A 13,387-nucleotide genomic window follows, 5' to 3' on the forward strand; every position below is an offset into this window, starting at 1 on the left:
TTTGCTTGTTCTGTAGCAACAGTTTCTTAGCAAACACCATTCTCAGAGTGGTGCTGATATTAATTGATGAGGCTGGTGCTCAGAGTTGTCTTGGCATGGTAAGGCACCATCTAAGTAGAAAAATAAACAGCCATGTTCACTCCAGTTCCTTTCAGAAAAAAAGGAAAAATAAATCGATGCCTCCCAGATGGAAATGAACAAAATCAGCGGTAGAAAAATATCTTAAAGCTCCTAAGAAAGATCCGAAAAGGGGGGAGTGAACAGTCCCGGTTTGCTGAGGATTTTGTTTGCGTTAAACAAAGAACTGCAGCTGCTCTGACGTTGTACTGGCATCAGGGGAGCTCGGTGCTTCAGACAGGGCATGACATTTTAGGAATTCAGAGTCCGTTTGGAAAGAAAATCCCTATCTTCTGTGGAAAAATGATTTTTCTTGCAAGTGATTGCTTTTCCTTTGAAAAAGTGGTAATGGGAAATTACGTCTCTGTTTTAAATGTTTCTTTCATTCCTTTCAACAGAAATGCCATAAAACACTCTGTTTTGAGCAAGTCTGTTGCCTGTGGCTCAGGCTGACTGAGAGACACTGTTCCTACTGCAATGAAGGGGACAACTGCATTGGGTTCAGCTTTAACTTCAAGAAAAATAACATTTTACATTATCGGTTTCTTGAGAATATATCTGCTAGACAGCGTTATTTATAATATTGAGCAATATTTTAAGTGCTTCCTCTTTTTTGTTAAACTACAGGAACTCTCCTGAATTTATAATGTGAGTTTTAAAAATACATAGTTTGAAACTACAGAACTCTCCCAAATTTGCAGTGTGAGCTTTAAAAATATACATTTTAAAATATTTTTCAACAGTATGACATTATGCAAGACATTTTAGAATTAGTACATAAATGGTCAATAAAAAAAGGAAAAACAAACCCATAACCTGAAATGCAAAGACTTAAGCTTTCAGTGAGACTTCTTATGCTCATTTTTCCCTTTCATATCTAGAGTGAAAATAGATTGTTTTAAAAGACCTTGAGTACCTGATAGAGTATGCTTTGAAATCATGGGCTGCATATTCATTTTAAAGAAACTCAGTAGCAGTTTTATAGGGTTCTTCAAAGCAGAGTTTATAAATATTTTATGCTTTGGTTTTCTGTTACATTTCACTAAATAATAATGTAAAAGACCCCTCACTCTCCATATTTGTTTCAAGGCTATAATTTCTTTGGTTTCAAATGTTGTCCCCTAAAAATGATGCCACCAGAGTGCTCACTAAGCATTCCCTGTTAAGTTGTCTAATGCCTGGAATAAGACTCAGCCTGTGAAACATGAGCCAACTTTTGTTCAGCCTCATGCACTAACATCACTGAACAAGATGTTGAACTCACATTTAAAGAGGATCTCTGGCAAGATATCTCAATAGACCTAGGAATTCTGCTATGCCTGTGTAAAATACCCAGGTTCAGTGGGGATTTGTTGCCATCTTGAGATGCTGTGGAAATTTTAATAGGAAACTGTTGTTCTTTATCATTTTTCATAATAGTCTCCTGTCTAAGAAAAGTAGTCTGATTCCGAGGATCAGCTATCTACTCACCATGAATAATAGGAAGTGAATAGTGTGTGTGCAACTGAAACTGTGCCAGACTGAAAAGTGGAAATTGAGACAATAGGGTCAACGCAGGCTCAGAAATCAAGTGATTCCAGATTGTGAGATGGTTTATCAACAAAGGCCTATGCAGCCATACACTAGGAGTGTGATACCCAAATCATGTATGTAATCCATGCAGGTGATTTTCTGAGCAGCCCTCAGAACAAGACTTTAGGCCACTAGAAGGTCTCTCTCTTTTGCTGCTCTTTCAGAGGAATCAGCATCAAGGTAAAGCGCAAGGCAGTAGATGTTGTACATGCCCTGATAAATGCTCAGCATAATTTTGTAATGTAAAGTGTAAAAATGGTTAGAATGAATGTTATGGAAATTGCCCTTTGTTACATTATTTGACTATAATTAAAAGAGAAGCCAAGCGCTGATAGCTTAGCAGAGAAAATATTTTCATACTTATCTAATCTGCAGTTTTAAGTAGGGACAGACAAACTCATTTTACCTAGTTTCAAACCCACTTGAACACTATTCAGCAAAGCACTTACGGTCATATTTTCAAAGCTTGAGATCTTTTCTTTCCCCCACAATGGTATCACTGCTGATATTCCTTCAGTGAGAAAGTTCACATGGTTTTACAAATGAATTTCAGGAGCATCTGAGTCTAAGAGCTTGATAAATGTCTGAATTAGAATTCCCTGGTTGTCTCTTTTCATCCCTGAGCCTTTCCTCTTCTTAAAGCGATTGGCATAGCAGTCATTAGTGAGTGCTCAGTCCAACACAGAAAGTAAATACAGTGGGAAAAGTATAGGCTGTTCCTGGCTATCCTGGAGGGTCCATGTTTAGTCTTTTTTTTTTTTTTTTTTTGATAAATCGATGTGTTTAGCTAAGGTTTCTTGGTTCCCTTTTCTTTTGATTCGGAATGAAGTTAAGATTGGTTGGAAGTCTGAGAACCTGCAGGATTTTGAAATACAGAGTGAGAAACACTTGCCCTCGAAGGCTTTCCCTGTCAGTCTGGGGGGACTTCAGAGTGCTAACCAGCTTTGTTTTAACTGACTTTAATAGAGTGAGAGCAGCAGCCGGTAAAAACCTGAAAGCTGTGAAAGCACTAATTAGTGCTAACATCTGGCAGAGAATGACCCCAAGCGCACAGATGTTCATTATACGTGTGCAGGATCAGGCCTACTGTTTGTAGCAGCACCTTTGTGTGCGTGAACTGGGGACCTGAGTGGGTTTTAGCAGCAAAACAAAGGCAAGAGGTGTGATAGGAGACATTATACACTTATTAGGAGAAGGTGGAAGACGGACGGGAGGATTAACAGAGTCAAAATATGGGTATAAGTACTGCTGGGAGTTCATATCTGTAGCTTTGAAGACCTTGTGTACACCCTGATTTTTCTGTTTTTGACTCCTCTTTAAGTATATATGCAAGGATAGAGTGCAGGTGGGAAGCAATAACAAGCAAAAAGAGTTCTCTTCAGCCCCTCCAGGGCTGCTCTACGGCTGCTCCATCCCATTTCATACTTGCAAAGAGATCTGTAGCTGGTACCAATATAAATACGTTCCTGTGATACTGTGAGCTGACAGACAAAAGCGAGCATTGCTTTCTAGTCATTCGTCCTTCTTAGTTCAAACAAGACAGAAAATTAGAGTGAAAGAAGGCCAATCAGAAGACAAAGATCTGAAAAACTGTTGCATGACTGCACAGTGAGACCAGATGGCTGTACGAACTGCCTCTCCTTACACATGAGCACATGGATAATGAAATAAGATTCACACTCATCATCTCTCTCTAACGTCCACTGTGTCACATAGAGCCTGTGACCAAGTATTAAAGATCAAATAGATGCCTTTTGTCAGGCTGATGATTAACACGTAGGTCTTGCTCAGTCCTATTCCTCCTACACATAGCTTGGAAATCTCCCGTGATTTGTCCAAAAACGCAGTGTCTGCTGATGACCCATGTTAGCTCTAAGTCAGAATGCTACGGAGATCGGCACGTACGGCTTTCTGTGGGAAGCGCTCTGTGCAATCTCTGGCATCCAAGCCAACACTGGAGACTTTTTGGCTGTTTTCTTGTACCTTCTGTTGTGACTTCATTTCTGTTCCTAGTACAGGGTTTTCACTGGAGTCTGAGGCAGCTGCAGTTTTAGCACACTTTCATTTCATCCTCTGTTGCTCTTCTTTCACTCCCATAGAAACAACCACTTCATGTCTGATCCAAATCAAAACAGAAATGAGCTACTAGAACTGAAAAGTACATCAGTGTTCTTGGTCCTGGAAAAGTGCTTTGCAGTCTTTTGTTCTTGCCTGAGACTGAACTGAGACGAGAAATGGGAAGCAATAATAGGACTGTGAAGGATTTGATGAGCTGTTTAGCCAATACCCAATTCTCACAAACATTTCTTTATCAAGGGGCTTTGACAGTATTTTTCTGCTGGATTACTTGAATTTGTATTGCTACCATGTGTCATTCCCTGGGGTAACACAGTGCCTCCAGGCCTGATTTCACATTATTAACCAATGAGCCTTTCCACCGCTGTAATGCTTGCCTTGAAAGTACAACCAGCAATGCTGGCTGTCTCAAAAAGCAGGTGACTGATGGTTGTAGTCGCAACCATGATTTTCTCTATCCAGGATTTTCAGACTGTCACTTTTAGAAGTGATGTTTTAACACCTCAAGTTCTCAGAATTCTTTTAAGCAATGTGTTGGGCTATAAGAATGAGGTACTAGTCGCTGACTTAATCTGTCCTACCTAAGTGTTCATTACGATTCTGAGTGGACACCTCAGATCCTGTCCAAATGTATTGCACTGAATTTAAATACAGAAATATATTCTCTAGGTACCATCTCTGTTTTAACTATTCCAAAACACTGGCTAGGAGTCTGCTGTGCCCAGGGAATTTCAGAGTCATGCTCCTTTTTTTTTCCCCTGGCCAAGTGAATACCAAAGTCTTCCATTTGAAGTGAAACAGCTTTAACAGAGTGTTCCCATGTCCTAGACTGCTTTATGGGGCACTGGTTAGCACAAATTTTTGGAATCCAAAACACGTAGGGTTTAGTTCACTGCAAACTGATGGGGGATATAAGGTCCTGTCTTTCATACACCGAAATTACTCCTCTGCTTATGTGCCTACATCCCCTTGCATCTCTAGATATTGGAGTGGATCAAATCTTGCAGCCACTCAGTCTTCAGTACTGGGGTGGTTTTTGCCCTTGCCTTTTTTTTTTTTTGATTCATTATTATCCAGTCTGTGTCCTCCCAGACTCTCTTTCTGGACAGCCTTTAAAATCAGTACAGGAATCCCTTCATGTACTTCCTCCTTCCTGAGAAGGTATCACCTGGAGCAAAACCAAAAACCTCTGACTGGGGGAAAAACAGGTTAACAGGGAAAGTGGATGCATAATGCCGGAAAGGAAGTTTTCAGCTCAATTTAGCATTCCCTCCAGGGTTTACAGAGACTAGTCGTTTGAGATCTCTGGCACCCACATGAGTTATGTGGTTTATTCTTTATGCGTGGAAATGAAGTATGACACAATATTCTACAACAGAGCATTTAAATAATGTAGAACTAAGTGTGCAACTACCTATGTTAATTATATATGTCACTGCACAGAAAAGAGTCAGTTGCTGAGCCAAGGTTGCTACACTGCATACCCCACCACAGCAAAATTGAAAAAGCAATTAAATTGTTCAGCTGCCTATTCCACCCATCGGCTCCTCCCAGCTTCAGCTACCTGCCTTCCACCACCCACAGCCCACGTATTTATGTCTTTTCCCTACACAGACAGTCCCAGCAGTGTTTATAAGTTATAGGTGTGCTATAGGGTGAATGTCATTGCAGTGAGGTTATTTCCTTGTGTTGCATGAAGCTCAGTTGTGTCTCTGACTTTGAAGGGACAGTTAGGCAGAGAAACAACTCAGCATGGTGAAAGGTAAGCTTTTCTGTAACATGCAGGGAATCATTAATGCATGGGAATATCTGACAAAGGTGAGGAACTGTAATGCTGCTTGTCATTTAAGTCTACGTACATGTGTGTATTGATGAACTCGACTTTTCGGGAGCTATAGGACTGCATCTTGTTGCTTAAGGGTATAAGCAGTAGACTGGGAGACCACAGCATCTTGCAGTGTCCTTAGGACATTGGTGCCATGCTCAAAGACACTGAGATCCTTGCTCTAATGTGACAGAGAATGAGGACAATCCCAGGAGAGATGTGCTAAGAAGTGAGGTTGCTCTGTGCTAGCATGCAGGCAGGACAGCAGGCTAGTCCCTGGTTAGCAGAAAGCCTTGTTTTACTCTGCTGTGCCTGGGGCTCAGCCAAACAAGTATTTGGGGTACTTTGCTGGCTCTATTTTTGGCATGCTTAGCCTTTGAGGAGGTGAGTGAATTGCAGTGCTATGGAAAGAATCACTTCCAAATCACTCATTGCTCAATTTTACTTGGCTGCAGAGCTACAAAGCGGCCCTTGGCAGAACTTTTTACAGCACATCTCCCTGTTGCCTTTCCAGTGTGTCCATTGCCACTGTAGATGCCCAAGGCTGGAGACATAGGTGAAAGCATTCCTTCCCCCACAACTGCATCATGCTTCAACAAGTGTTTAAAAACTGGAGGAAATTCAGCTACCTAATCAGTCTTACACTACCATTAGAGACACTCTTGGTTGTTTGAGATATTTCCTTGGGGCCTAGGAGATAATGGACCTAGGAGAGACCCACACCCTTCTTGGAGCAGCAGTGGCCCCCATCTTGTTTTGACTGAAGAAGTTCAACGCATCCAAGGTGGAAAGATTAGGGGTGGCCATGGGGATGTTTCTGTGAGCAACACACATGGGGACTGTGTGTTACCCTGGCTTCAAACGGCTCTAATTTTATTTTTACAGAGTCCTGGGTTGCAAAAGTTTCCTCTCTGTTTGAATGTCACCATCTGCAGGTGGGGAGCAATCTTTGTGAGTGACAGTGAACGCAGTGTATGACTGTGCAGGAACTGGCTCCTCAGACTTTCTGAAGGAATTAAGTTCAACTTTTCTCAGGAAGGAAATGTGAAAAAAAGGTCAGAAGCTGTTTGGTTTTTAATGTGAGAACAGAAATTCAGAAGTAAACATTTTTTTATTATAAGAAATCGGTGGAGAGGAAGAAAACTATTTATTTGAATTAAGTCTAAACCAAACCCAACTATCAGACCACTCTAAGAAATAAGTTGAAAATCTCAATTAGATTCTTAGTTCACGTGTCAAAGTCTCTAGTGGAATCCACCACAAGCTAGCCCACATGGAAATAATGGGTAACAGCTGGGATGGGATGACGAGGTAAACTTTGACTAGTTAAAACTTTCATGGAGCCTCATCCAAGGCTGCAGTCTTCATGCAGTATAAAGTCCACAGCCGTAGCTCATGGTTTGTAAGGGGGTCTAATGAACCAGCTCAGAAAAAGTATTTTTTCTCGAAAAGTAATTTATTTTTTTTCTTGCTATTTTTCAATCAGATCAGTTCCCTGACCCATTTCAAGATACAATTGTGGCCACGTCACAGAGGGAGTTGTACGTGCGTGGAGACAGGCAGCCTTGCAGTCAGGATGCCTTACATTAGCCACCAGGGCTGCCAAAATGCGATGAAGTGGCAGGAGTGGAATACACGAAATGCATGTGTAGGAGTGACTTTGTAGGTCAAGAGAGAACCTCACTTTACAGAAATATTAATCCAGCACCTTTTACTAAATATTCACTTAAAATATGTGTTTGTCTTGCTGGAATGTGCTAATGGCTGCAATCAAGTTGTCTTTCATCTACAGGCAGTTGCTGACCTTATTAAAGCAAATGGGCTTGCTAGCCACATATCACTGGTGTTATACAGAAGAAAATGTTTAGTTATAAAGAAAGATAGAGGAAAACGATGGAAGTCTTTGTCTAAGGTACTAGGCTTCAGGGGAAGCCAGTCAGCTTGAATCCAGGCAGGACAAAGAGTTCTATTATTGCATGTGTGAGGGCCTGGGTGTTGAGCAGGTGGTGACTGGGAGTGTAGTGGGAGGTAGCAGAAGCAAATGGCCCTGGAAGGAAGTCATGAGACAGAAGGACCTTTGGTCAAAGCTCTTGCTGAGGGGCAGGCTTGAGTTCTTGAACAGGGGTTCAAGGTCCTTTTTCTCACAATTTCTTTCAGGAAACGAGAGCTTCAGTGTGTGTGAATAAAATGGATTGTGTCAAAGAAGCATCATCCTCCCCATTTCTGTAGGTGTTATTGGTTAAGGCCAAGGGTCAAGAAGATGTAAGGCAAGGCACAGGTGTGCGAAATGAGGGCCAGGTCATATTGTAATACCCCAACTTCTCTCTCTGCAAAGGCCTCTTACCATAATGACAGTATTTGACAAAGATTAGATGATCATATGCTTTAATGAGTTTTGTCATTCTGATGGTAAAAAATAAAATTGGATAAGATGCCTAAATTTTAAATTATCAATCATCCACTGCTCATATGCAGTAAATATCTTCCTTGAAAATGTCATGGGGGTTTTTCTCATGGGGATATAATGTTCATATGCAGCAGGCAGGCTGACACAGAAGAACTTCGCAGTGATTACAAACAGGCCCATGAGGTTTGCTGTGAGCTGCATTGCCTCTGTAGGCTTTATTAATCTGATGTCATCCGTTGTTGTAGGGAAAACACCAGATAGACTCTCCAGTTTGATTTAGTGGCAGGTGAAAGAAGATGGATCACATTTTCATAGATTTTTGTTTTAAAAACGTAAATGCCTTCATGCTGTCCAAGAACAGAAGTGACTCTCATCCCGGTGTCTGATTTTAGCAGAGCTGTACAAAGAAACCCTGTATCACACCCTTTAAGAGAAACAGATCCAAGAAACCAGAATGCCTGTACACAACTTTCAGCCAGGCTGATTTCCCTGTTGAGCAGTCTTGGGCTGAGTTGGTGGAACAAGGATAGTTTGGTTCCAAAAGTCAGCTATTAGGAGAGTTCCAGACAAAAACAAACAAACAAACAAAACAACCTGTAAACCAGAAAACAGTAGTAGCTCCTCCTGGTTTTAATTACATTGTGGGACCATCAGCCTCACAGTGACTGGATATTATTATTGTTATTGCTGTTGCTGTTTCTCACACCATTGTGGCTACCAGCACTATTCCTGTTATGCTAGACTCTGTACAAACACAGGCCAAGAGCTGACAAGTGTAAGAAAATGGACCACAGGTGGAGCTGGACAAAGAGCTGGGGAAGGTGTCAAAAAGGAGTGGGTCTGTATCAGTCGGAGAGGGAGCAGAAGGGAAAAGAGGCTGCACAGCTCTGATTCTGCATCTCACCTTGCACTGCATGCTAGAAGGGAAAAGAAGTTCTGTAATTCATTGTAGGAGCTTCTCCAGAAGCTGCAGGGCTTGCTTTGCACCTCTCCTTGTAAATGCAACTCTTCAGCAGCCAGGGATGCCCCATGGTATTTTGGGGATTCATGTTTCTTCATTACTTCACGATACGTGCAATTTATCTGCAGCTGGATTGCAGTCATCCTCTGCTTTCTTGCCCTGGCTTCAGAAACTGAAAGTGTATTTTGAACGTGGGGACTGGAAAAAAACAAACAAACACCGTGTGTGTTTGTGTGCACACACACACATACATGTTTGTGCACTGCCAGTTAGCTGGAGCGCTAAGAAACTGGAGAGCAGAATTAGAAAGACAGGTTGATGTGCTGGGGAAGATCAATGAATATGAGAGGTTCACTGATGACAGATGGCTGGTTTCATACTCCGAAGGAGTGACAGAGGAGGAGGAGAACCAGCTGTGAGCGAGTTGCAGGATGAGTGCATTGGAAGCACAGCCTCATGCAGGAGAAGCAGCCCTGTTCCAGCAGAAACAGGAGGATATAAAGGGCAGGGGCTGGGTAACTGAGAAGTGGTAGTAAAGGAGGGAAAAAGTGTAATAAAGAGATGAGGGGTTGTGCCTGCGCCCAGTGCATTTCCCAGAGTTTTAATGATTTGGAAGACAGGATCTCACAAAATGATGAAATGAGCATGGGGAAATCTGCAGCAAAATTAGATCAGGGAAGTGTTGATAGCAGAGTTGATGTTGCAGATAGTCACTGCTGTTTAAAACACCAAATCCTCGCGCACACACACGAGTCAAATGCTTCCAGAAGAAGGGGCTGGGGATTTTTAGCCAGTGGACTATGGCAGATGAAATAGCTTTAAAAAGAGCCTGGCATAATTGATGGTGATTGTACAAATGATATAGAGGGAAGGCATGCAGGTATTGTAAAAGAAAGCCTTACACCTCTTAGCTAACCAGTGGAAGAAGAAATCAGCATAATGGTGTTTTCTAGTATGTAAGTGGCTTGTTTTACTGCAGATAAATGTAGTGTCGGGGTGTATGTGTGTGTGTGTGAGAGGGAGGTTTGGTATTTATAAACAACAACACTGAAAAAGCAAAATGGCAAAGGAGAGATGGCCCGTATTATTCCCAACCCTATGGGAGCAAACAGATTGTCCACTAATAAGGAAATGATCTAGCCATTTTTTTAGATTAGTGGTGTGGGAGGAGAAGAATTTAAAGGAGGGAATGCATGGATCTCACAGTAATGTATCCGCTGGTTGTCGTTGTAGGAGATAATGAGAATGTAAAGCAAAGGTGGGAGGAGAAAATATCTTCTATACAAATGCTGCGAGCATATTAATAAGGTCACCAATTGGAAATATGCATTTCCAAGGCTAAGTGTGATATTCCTGGAATGTGTGAGCTAAAAGGGACTGAAAATGGAGTAGGGAGATACAAAGTTTATTAAAGGGGACAGGCTGTGTTCTTCAGTCACAGCAGAGGCAGCAGTATATATCCATGTCCAAAGCAGGAAACACTGCAAATGTTTTGCCTGTCAGAGCAGAGGCTGTTTGGGCAGAAGCTGAGGAAGGACAACGAACGCAGTCGTGTTATTCTTGGATGTTGCTACAGACCCCCAAGGCAGGCAGAGAAAGTAGGCTGGCAAATCTTTTTACAGATAAGAGAAGTCTGTAAAACAGCTAGAACATTGATCATGAGGGATTTTAATTACTCGGCTATCGATTGGGACAGCCACGGTGCAGAAGTGAAGCAGAGGAATGGGTTTCCAGAAGTAATGCAAGATTGCCATCTCACACAGCTTGCTGAACAGCCAAGCGTGCATAGTCTGAGGCTATTCAGGTCCTAAGTCTAGGAAACGTGCCAAGTCTGATCAATTAAGTTGAAGTTGGGGAGTACTTAGGATCCAGTGACACCATCTATCATTAGAAAGAAAATGTACAAGAGGTAGCAACACAAACACTCCTGACACGAGGAGAAGTTAAGCAAATGAAAGTTGTCCTAATGAAATTTGACTGGAATATTGTAACGTGTTGGAACCATGATAGAGGATATTTCTTGAAAGAAGCCATAAAGGGGGAAAGGAAGGGAGTGGAGCAGTAATTGAAATTCATCCTAGTTCAGCCTGGAGAGGGAATACGGCAGCAGAGGCTAATAGCTGCAATGATCCTTGGCTAATGGAGAGATCAGTGGGGGTCATGAACACCTGCATATTTTAGAGCACCCCTGACACTCTTCTAAATTATGTGGCCATCTCTGGCTGTCCCTGGCAGATATAATAATACCTTTACACCTTGTGCCTCTCAGGTATATCAATTGATGCTCCAGAGCATCTAAAACATAGCCTTCCATTTTTTTATTTTTTTTTTTTTTTGGTACGAGTATTCTGAAGAAGGAAGTGTATCTGTGGCAAAAGGAGAAACACAAAAGAAAACTAATTCCTGTCCCAAGATATGAGAATAAAAGAGGACATAACCCAGGCTAGGAAATACCAGCATTAAGACAGAGAAGTTCTGTTCCTTCTCTTTTAGCTGCAGCAAGTGGGGAAAAAATGCCTTACTTCATGGTAAATAATAAAACTTGCTAAACCTAACAGGTGGTAGGACAAGCTCCTGCAGTGGAAAAATGCTAATATTGTCAGTTTAAGGAAATTATTGGGCAGTACGTGGTTGTTCCCAACACAGACTGAGACCATGAAGCCTTCTGGGGCAGTGTGGCAATCAGTGTGCATACGTAGGCATAGCATGAAAACTGCAGTGGTAACTGCAATGCGAGCACATGACCTGGTATGGACTTTCTGGAGGATGAGCTGACAGGTATGAGGTGTATCAATGAACTGGGATTAGAGCAATAAAAACAAGCGGGAACAGAGCAGTACAGATCAGGGAAAGGCAGCTGATCCAGGCAGCTGGCTGTACCGATAGGTGTTGGAATGAGCCTCTACCTTTCCTCCTCCACCTCATTCATTTTGTAAAGTTGACCGAGTGGTCAGTGGTCAGACCTCTTCCTCAGCTGCTGAGGTGCAAGTTAGACCTCTCCATCACCCCCAGATGATTGACCCCATGATTCACCCCATTTGGCTCCATTTATAGTTGACGGAGAGCAACAGACATACTGAAGGCTTAAATAATGTGTGCTAACAATTCCTTTTTTTCTCCAGCAGCCATAAGGCAATACGAATGATGGGTTCAGATGTAGAAGCCTATATTGAAGGCATCTAGAAGTGGCCAGATGAAGCTTGACCGGATGAAGTTTACAGCCAGCCTGCACAATCAGGGCCTCTGTTTAGGTTGTAGGATGTTCCTGATTATGTTAGGTAAAGCAGGGACAGACTGTTGTCTCCTCTCCTACCTCCTTCATTACTGCCATATCTGCTGGGCTTCTGGCAGACTGTGATGGGGCTGTCCCCTGCACCTTGTTCCAGTATCTATCGATAATAAATGTCAGTATTGAGGAAAGACATTGCTCCAACTAGGTCACAGAATTGAATGGTTCGAGGTGAATTCCGGTAAGAAACTCCTTGCTTGCAGATTTGTCCCCTTTTGCTGCACGCTGATCAATATGTAGGGAGATCTAACAGGAGAGAGAATGCCCTGAAGCATATATATATTATTGAACACGTGATACAAAATTATCCATTGCTTTTTGATCAAGTATTGTCAAGAGTGTGCAATAGTACTTGAAAATGTATCAGAAGCTGACAGTGTGTCTTAATCTACGCAGGCAAAACCCAATTTAGAATTGTGATCCCTAGTGCTGCTGTACTTGTAGCCAAAGACTATTTCCCAAATTCACAACAAATATCAGCATAACGTAATTAGAAAATATAATATGGAAAGTTCATTCACACATAAACAATACTAGCCTGACACTGAGCAGCTGCCCTTTTTCTGTGGGTATCAAAAGACATATCAGCCTATGATGTTGTCAGAGTAGTTATATTGAGGATACTCCCTTATGCTTTGGAGTATGCATTTAGTTCTCATTTGCCTTCAGCTGCATGAGTGGTTACAAAGACCAGCATCTGCAATTTTGGCATGAATACTGTGAAAATAACCTTTCTTCTGATGTATTGGACATTCCAGTTCTAGTACAACACTGTCAGAATCATCTATAGGAATATAAGAGGGTAACTCAAATGATGTGTTTCCATGTGTCTGTATCTCTACTTGTGTGCAAAACTCTACTTACTCTTTCCACTTATATGTAGAGATGGGGAGGTAGGGAAGGAACTGCAGTGAGGAGATATAAAGCAGAGGCCAACCCGCAAATTAAAAAGTGAACAAACAAACAAAAATATGTTAGACTGTAGAACTTAGAAATAGAGTTTGTTGTATTAGACCTATAAAATTGTCCCAAGGGAATTTCCACAGATATTCTGCAGGCCTCTTGTTTCAGCAAGAAAACTCGTTCATGTAACTTCATTTTTTATTTTAACTTCTGTTGTTCCTGGCAAGGTAATTTTGT

At 41.8% G+C, this 13,387-nt stretch overlaps 1 long non-coding RNA gene across 5 annotated transcripts in view; it reads left to right on the forward strand.

Annotated features, from left to right (window-relative positions):
- LOC137853528 (uncharacterized) overlaps nt 1-13,387 on the forward strand; it is a 174,785-nt gene that overhangs the window by 131,617 nt on the left and 29,781 nt on the right. The window lies entirely within an intron of this gene.

This window comes from Anas acuta, chromosome 3, assembly GCF_963932015.1.
Source record: "Anas acuta chromosome 3, bAnaAcu1.1, whole genome shotgun sequence".
In the NCBI taxonomy this organism is placed as follows: domain Eukaryota; kingdom Metazoa; phylum Chordata; class Aves; order Anseriformes; family Anatidae; genus Anas; species Anas acuta.